Source organism: Otolemur garnettii, unplaced genomic scaffold, assembly GCF_000181295.1.
Source record: "Otolemur garnettii isolate 467f Iridium unplaced genomic scaffold, OtoGar3 scaffold00011, whole genome shotgun sequence".
Classification (NCBI taxonomy): Eukaryota; Metazoa; Chordata; class Mammalia; order Primates; family Galagidae; genus Otolemur; species Otolemur garnettii.
The window spans coordinates 28,030,299-28,038,114 of NW_003852406.1; the positions used below are offsets into that span (position 1 = coordinate 28,030,299).

General features: G+C 41.6%; 1 protein-coding gene across 1 annotated transcript in view; it reads right to left on the minus strand.

Moving 5' to 3' along the window:
* Positions 1 to 5,701: 5,701 nt before the first annotated feature.
* HMG20A (high mobility group 20A) overlaps positions 5,702 to 7,816 on the minus strand; it is a 73,681-nt gene continuing 71,566 nt past the window's right edge. The window contains exon 10 of the mRNA XM_003784539.3: positions 5,702 to 6,886. The gene's annotated coding sequence lies outside the window, so the exon portion shown is untranslated. The remainder of the gene's footprint in view (positions 6,887 to 7,816) is intronic.

The following is a 7,816-nucleotide window of genomic DNA, read 5'->3' on the forward strand; positions in this document are numbered from 1 at the left end:
TTTTTTTTTTTTTGAGACAGAGCCTCAAGCTATCCCCCTGGGTAGACTGCCGTGACATCACAGCTCACAGCAATCTCCAACTCCTGGGCTCAAGCGAGTTTCCTGCCTCCGCCTCCCAAGCAGCTGGGACCACAGGCGCCCGCCACAACACCCGGTTATTTTTTGGTTGCAGCCGTCATTGTTGTTTGGTGGGCCCAGGCTGGATTTGAACCTGCCACCTTAGGTGTATGTGGCTGGTGCCTTAGCTGGTTGAGCCACAGGCACCGAGCCTTCATCCTGAGTCTTAACTTGCTTAACCTGTAAAATGGGTACAGTAGTTTTGCTCTCTAAAGTTGTGGTAGGAATTAAATGACATAATTACACATAAAAAAGAATAGAGTGCTTGTTTAGCCTATGCTCTGTGTCTAATTGTTATTTCTCTTTCCCCTGGAGTCTTCTGTAAATTTTAAGTTTATATTTAAGTATGTTCTACTCTGTGACAGGCACTCTTCTAAGTGTTTTATAACTTGCCTAAGGCCCCACAAGTGGACCTGAGCCAGAAGTTCCTTCTCTGATTTCAGAGGCAGTGAAATAGTTGACTGTCTTTTTTGGTGATCCTATGTTAAGAAACACATTTTATATCACAACCACATATGTGTATGTATATATATGAATATATCTAAAGTATAAATAAAAGTTTCACAAAATACCCTTACAATACAAAGTACATTCTAAAAGTTCCTCTGCATTAAAAAATTTTTTTTTCCAGTCAAAGTCTCACTCTGTTGCTCTGGGTAGAGTGCTATGGCATTACAGCTCACAGTAACCTCAGACTCCTGTGCTCAAATGATTATCTTTCCTCAGCCTTCCAAGTACCTGTGACTACAGGTGCCTACCACAATACTGGGCTAGTTTTTCTATTTTTAGTAGAGACAGGGTCTCACTCTTGCTCAGGCTGGTCTTGAACTCCTGAGCTCAAGCAATTTATCCACCTCAGCCTTCCAAAGTGCTATGATTACAAACATAAATCATCATGCCCGGCTATTTTAATTTTTTTTTAAGGTTGTAACTAAAACTGCCTCTTCATTTTAATTTTTTTTGAGACAGAATCTTATTATGTCACCCTGGATAGAGTGCTGTGGCATCGCAGCTCACAGCAACCTCAAACTCTTGGGCTTAAGCGATTCTCTTGCCTCAGTCTCCAGAGTAGCTAGGACTACAGGATCCCACCATAATACCTGGCTATTAATTTTAATTTTTAAAAATAGTTTTGTATGTGGGTCGTTACGAAAGTTTTGAGATACATAAAAATCAAGAAAGTAAAACATGCACAAACAGAAACAAATGAAACCTTAAGAGGCAAGCAAGTTGAAACTTGCTTGGGTCAATCAGAAAGGACTTTGTTTCTTGGAAGTGAAATAATGGATCATAACACAGTCTGTCTCAAAACTTTTGTAGTGACCTACATATTAACATGTGAAAAACTTACTTTGAAAAACTGTTTGTCTAAATTACAATTAATCCATTGCTCTTACCTTCCAGCTACTTTAATCTCTACCAGAGAGACCCTGATGGTTATCAATTAAGATTTCTATATTTGGGCAGCACCTGTGGCTCAAAGGAGTAGGGCGCCAGCCCCATATACTAAAGGTGGCACGTTCAAACCCAGCCCTGGCCAAAAAAAAAAAAAGAAAAAAAAAGATTTCTATATTTAATTTACATTTCAGATAAAGTTCTTATTAGTTAAGATATTGATCCCTGGAGACTCAGATCTAAATCCCACTGCAACCCCCTTTGCACTTATAGAAAAGCCATCTATTGTCAGGTGAGATTCAAGTAATTGTTTTACTCATCAAATATTATTTATAACTATTAAAATTCTTAATAGAAGCCACCCTTTATTAGAACTATTTATGTACACCTCTGTATTTCCCACTAGACTATGAGAAACCAAGGAGGGCAGAAACCATATCTTATAAACACCCATGTAGTCCCAAATAGTGAACAGAGTGAAACGGAGAGGAGCTGGCTACAAAGAACCTGGCTCTCCCATGTTGGGTGGTGTGGGTTCTTTGTGGCCAGGAGAACTGCCTGCATGCTCAGTCCTCTCTCCATATTCCCACATGAACATCCAAGGCATTTTCCCATTGATGAGTGTTGTAGGTGGTTTTTAAAAGCCCTTTTATCTGGAAAATTTGCATCGCCTATAACTTCCCAATGCCATTCCTAGATCCTTGTGACTCCTTCTCCTTTCTGTTTTTCTCTAGACTAAGAGAATTCACTTTCTACTTCTGGTACAAGTGTGTCCCTGTAGACACATATTCCCATGAAAACTAAACTGAAATGGTTTCTGGATGAGTGGATGTACATTAACATTTTGCCTGACCTGAATCTCAGTCTTGATCTCTTTTATGGGCTGGCATATGAGCTAGTGTTTATAGATATTATAAAGTATATATCTGCATGCAGGCTATGTGTCCAAGGTAAACAAATAAAACAAAGAAAAAGCCCCTGACTTAGAACTTTCAGTTGCAAGGCAGGAAATTCTTTCAGTGGGCAGGAAGTAGCTATGAGTGTTTCCGCTAAGCAATGCTTCAATTTCCCCACCCTTAGGGAAAGATTATCCTGGTGTTTTTTTTTTTTTTTTTGAGACAGAGCCTCAAGCTGTCTCCCTGGGTAGAGTGCCGTGGCATCACAGCTCACAGCAACCTCCAACTCTTGGGCTCAAGCTAGTCTCCTGCCTCTGCCTCCCAAGTAGCTGGGACCACAGGCGCCCGCCACAACGCCTGGCTATTTTTTGGCTGCAGCCATCATTGTTGTTTGGCGGGGCCGGGCTGGGGATTCGAACCCGCCACCTTAGGTGTACGTGGCTGGCGCCTTAGCCGGTTGAGCTATAGGCGCTGAGCCTATCCTGGTGTTTTAATCCAGCACATGCTGAACGGTTTGAGAAGGGGAACAAACAACTGGGGGAGGGATTACCACCTGTTTATGTTGACTTTTACCAAACAAGACTGGCTGTTGAGGGGTAGATGAGGAGCTAAGATGGGAATAGGAAAAGCCAACTCAATTGAAGACATAGTTTTTACTTTTCTGGCTCTTTGGGGGAAAAAAAGTACCCAGGAAGTACATTCATTCTTAGATGGCCAAATGGAAAGGCAAGATAATACACCTCCCTCATTAATATAGCAGGGCTGGGCTTCCTCCTTATGTGGAGCCAAACATATGCGTTATGAAATTAATGTCAGTGGCCTCTCTATATTCATTTTCTCTTTTTTCCTTACTAAAACCTGTATTTATTGGGGGCAATAAGGTCCACACAAGATGGCATTTCTCAGCCTCCCTATAGTCACATGACTGAATTCTGGCCAAATGAGAAGTGCTGAGTATGATTTCCAGAAAGACTCGTTTGGGTGTTGGCTCAGCTAGCTTTGCCATTTTTGTCCTTAACCCTCTTCCCCACTTCATGCTGCCAGGAATTTCAAAGTGATGGCTGATGGTCCAGTGGCTATTTTGTATCTTAAGGTGACCTTGAGAAAGGAACAGTGATGTGTGGTCAGATGCCTCCATACTAGTCTTGGACTGCCTGTATTTCTCAATGAAAGAGACATACTTCTTATTTAAGCCATTGCTGACTTGGGTTTGTTCAAAGTAGTCAAACCCAGCATTGACTGAGATACTCTCTTACTTATTGGCAAGCAGGCAACGAGACACTTCCCCTATCCTCCCATCCAATGCAGTCCAATGTGTTTCCTGATTCTACCCTGCTAACAACAGTGCAGGAGAGCTGAGGCATGTATTATGTCAGAAGAGAAAAATGGAATTGAAACACAGTAAGACTTGCCTAATACCATACAACTGCCTACTTGGGGAGCAGCAGGCTCTGACAGCCAGGATTTTAAAAGCATAGTGGAAATAAGTGACAAATTTCCTTAAAAAGATTTTGATTGGTTAATGATTATTTTTAAAAAGCAAGAATTTAGGCACAACTCATCTCTTTTGTCAAATGCCTTCCTATCAAGGGGACTTCAGAGTCACTGACTTAAAAAAGTCCTTCAAGAATATGACTGCTACATCGTAATGAATACAACTCACTGCATTGTTGCAACACATATTAAAAGAACTGAACTCTCAACAGATGATGATCCATTTTTAAGACACAATTAGTAAAATGGATGTGTTTTAAAAGCACAACTGACTTGATTAAGGTAGAGTTGACAGTCTTTAAGAGGGAAAAGCAGAGGTAGGACTTTTTTTCATTACAATGCAAGTAAAATTGAATCAGGTGGATTCAACATATAAAAGTTTTAATGGGACAAATGTCAAGCAAACTTATCAATTCCTTAAAAAAACAAAGAAAATCTAAAAGTTTAATTACAGAAACACTTATACAGAAAACTTGGCATTTCAACAGTTCCAAACACATATACACAAGTTTTTTCTAAAATTTGTCAGAAATAAAATACCGTATTTTCCTTTATTCAGCTGCTTCCTGTTTTAATAATAATAATAATAAAAAAGAACTCTGTAACACTGAATAGACATCAGCTGATTTCTGGGGAGGACCACATAAATGCAACAGTATCTACAAGTGTACTGGGAAACATGAATTAGGTGCTGTGCCAGCCTGTAACCTCATCTGCCACCTCCTCAGTGAGCAGAGAGGATAGAGGAGGTGGCACAGACCTGCTCTACAAAACCTGACAGTTTCGTGGCAGCTGAATCTCAGCCACCAGAGAGTTAGGTATGTAGCTACCGGGAGAGCCAGCACTTCCACAGCAAGCTGCTATTTTGTGACAATGATTTCATATTGTATGCTCTCTTGAGATCTCCTTCTTTCCTGAATATGCAAATATTTCAGGTCATTGTCAGGTGTCCTATCCAGAGACAGGAGAATGATGATCTTGGACAAAGTGACAACCTTTCCTAGTCACAAAAGCAGTGCTAACAAAGCTGCACTAAACTGAACACAAAGGAGAAACAGAGAGGAAATATTAGGAAGGAAGACAGGATAGGAAGCATCTGGCAGACACAAATTTCCAGAGTTGCCTTTGAATGTCCTTCTGTCATAGACAATGAGTTCCAACCGGGATTTAGCAGGCAAGGACTCTAAAATAAGCGGCCGAAACAGCAGACAAGGGCAGGAAAATACAGAAAAGTAGGAGCGTGGACTAGGTTTATGGCAATAGGTAATAGTGGGGTTTATTTTAAAAAACTGCCAAGTGGCGATATATGGGCTTTAGGGCATGGAAAACTGATGTGTATTCATAAAAAATGTATATTTTCCCCTTTGGACTAGAAAATAGGCAAGGAGATGCTGAGAATACAGGATGGGGCAGCAACATGACAGGGAGTTTCTGCCTTACATCCTGACTTTTGGGCATGCTGAGAGAAGGGTCACACTTCTATCTGCCTGCCTGTGGTGGCAAGCAATGGACTCAGCATGCTATACTTTGGTTCCAAAGATCTCCTGCAACTTTCAGTTTTGTGCTCTAGGGCCATCAAAACAAAACCAAAAAAATCCCCCAACCCAACCTCCCACAACCCTGAAGTGAGAATCAGGACCCTCTTCCCTTTTGGTATTCAAAGAGCCAGAAACTGCTGGGTGTTGTTACTCAAGAGTCTGAGGCAGGAAATCGCAGGAGCCCAGTTAAAGGCTGGGGCGCTACAATGGTGCCTGTTTGAATAGCCACTGCACTCCAGCCTGGGCAACAGAGAGATCCCGTCTCTAAACAAAACAGAAAAGAACAAAACAAAACAAACAAAAAGAACCAGAAACTCCCTCTTCACTTTTGGTGTTAAAAAAATCACATACCGAAGAGAGAGAAGGAAGGGATGTCTAACTTTTCCACGTTAATGGCTACAGAAGACAAAAGATGTGAGAATTTCCCTGCACACTTTCTGTGAGCTTGAGAGACTATTTTGGGTGATATTCCTACATATCTATGAATCTTCGCACCTGACGAAGGCAGGGATTCCCTCAGTTTTCACTTATGTTAAACTTTGGGCTTTTTAAAAATACCAAATGAGAAAATACTCCTTTCTTTTCTCCTCTGTTTACCAGTGACCTTTTACGTAGCAAAAATGCTCCATAAGACATTGCCAACAGATGGGAACAGAAGAGCCTTGCTGGGGCTGGGGCTCCATGTCTGTGTTGAAGCAATGCTTGAAAAACAGCAGGCAGTAGCAGGGAAGAAGGAGAGAGCATTCTCCTCCAGGGCAGCCATCACAAAGCCACTCTGAGGGCTGGCACCCACTGAGCACTGTGTGAGGTAGGAAACACAGCCTCACTCCACAGGGCACTGTCAACAAGAAGCTCCTTTCTTTGGAGTCACAGCAGGGCAGTGATGGGAGAAGATGGGGCCTGGCCAATGAGAGAAACTCTCCTTCAGAACCCTGCTGAGCAACAAAGCCCAGAGGTCAGAAAATGGTGATGTATCACTTGGTGGGGGCTCACAAAAAATATCCCCCAAAGGCATTTAAAAAAATGACAGCTAGGTAAGAAAACTGGAGCTCCACTGAGAAAAGGGTCCAATGGCAACTGCAACAATGAGAAGTCTTCCTTTCTGCAGCAGGTGTCAGCCTCAAGATCACCCAGTCAGCTGAATATGTGCAGATCCACTTTAGGAGACATGGAAATGACAGCAAGTTGAAGACTGGGGGAGTGGGGTACACTTTCAAAGCGTCTCACAAGGACAATTCCATAGGAAGTTCATACACCATGTACTAGGTCCTTTTTTTGCTCCCTCATATGGCTTCCCAGGGTGAAGGCATTTCACTCACTGACAATTCTTTCACAAGTGAAGGGATCTGTACCCTTTCTCTGCCCCCACTCAGTTCAAATTTCCATGGATGGCTTCTCATTCCTCACAAATAAAAACACTTGCAGAACATCTTGGAGCTCTGAGATCTGTAGAATTAGGGAGGAAATAAAAGAAGATGACATCAAAAAGGTAAATAGTGATGAGAAGGTGTTAGGGCTATGGATTAACAAAAGGCTGTTTTGTTTTCATAAGGGTTAAGGTAAGCAGCAGGCTAAGGTGTGTAAACTAAAGAGCTCATAAAGCTGCAGGCAACCTCATTGAGATGTTTCAGATAGCATTTCAGTGAGAAACATGGCCCGGCTCCAGTTCAGCAACACTGGGAGGCAGGAAAATCATCATCTGAACACAAAAAAAGCAACGCTTCAGGGACAAATCTGATGAGGGAAAATCAGTACTCTACTTTAATCCAGAGATTGTATGGTCAATCAAAACCGATTTTCTTCAAGTACTACTTTAAGGATACGTGCATGTGTAGCAATGTATTGTGTGCATATGATCAAGAAATTTTCTCATATTGATAAAATAAAATCACATAAGAAAGATTTTTTTCTAACCTTCCAATAGCCAAATATTTACTATTGGTTCAACTGAAATCAAGTAATATACAGATTTTAATAGCTCAGATAAAGTGGTCCCCTCTGACCCTAAATCAACCCTATAGCTTTCTCACAGCTCCACTTGTCTCTAGGTACTGCTTAGCCACGAGAAAGGTAACACTTGGAGTGACTCTTTCCTTGTGTATCTATAAAAATAATTTTTTTTTGAGACAAGATCTTGTTATATCACCAAGGTTGGTTTCAAACTTCTGGGCTCAAGCAATTCTTCTGCCTCAGCTTCCCAAGTAACTGGGACTATAGGCGCGCACCACCATGCATGGATAAAAATAATTTTTTTTTTTTTTTTTTGAGACGGAGTCTCAAGCTGTCCCCCTGAAGAGTGCTGTGGCATTACTCACAGCAATCTCCAACTCCTGGGCTCAAGTGAGTCTCCTGTCTCCACTTCCCAAGTAGCTGGGA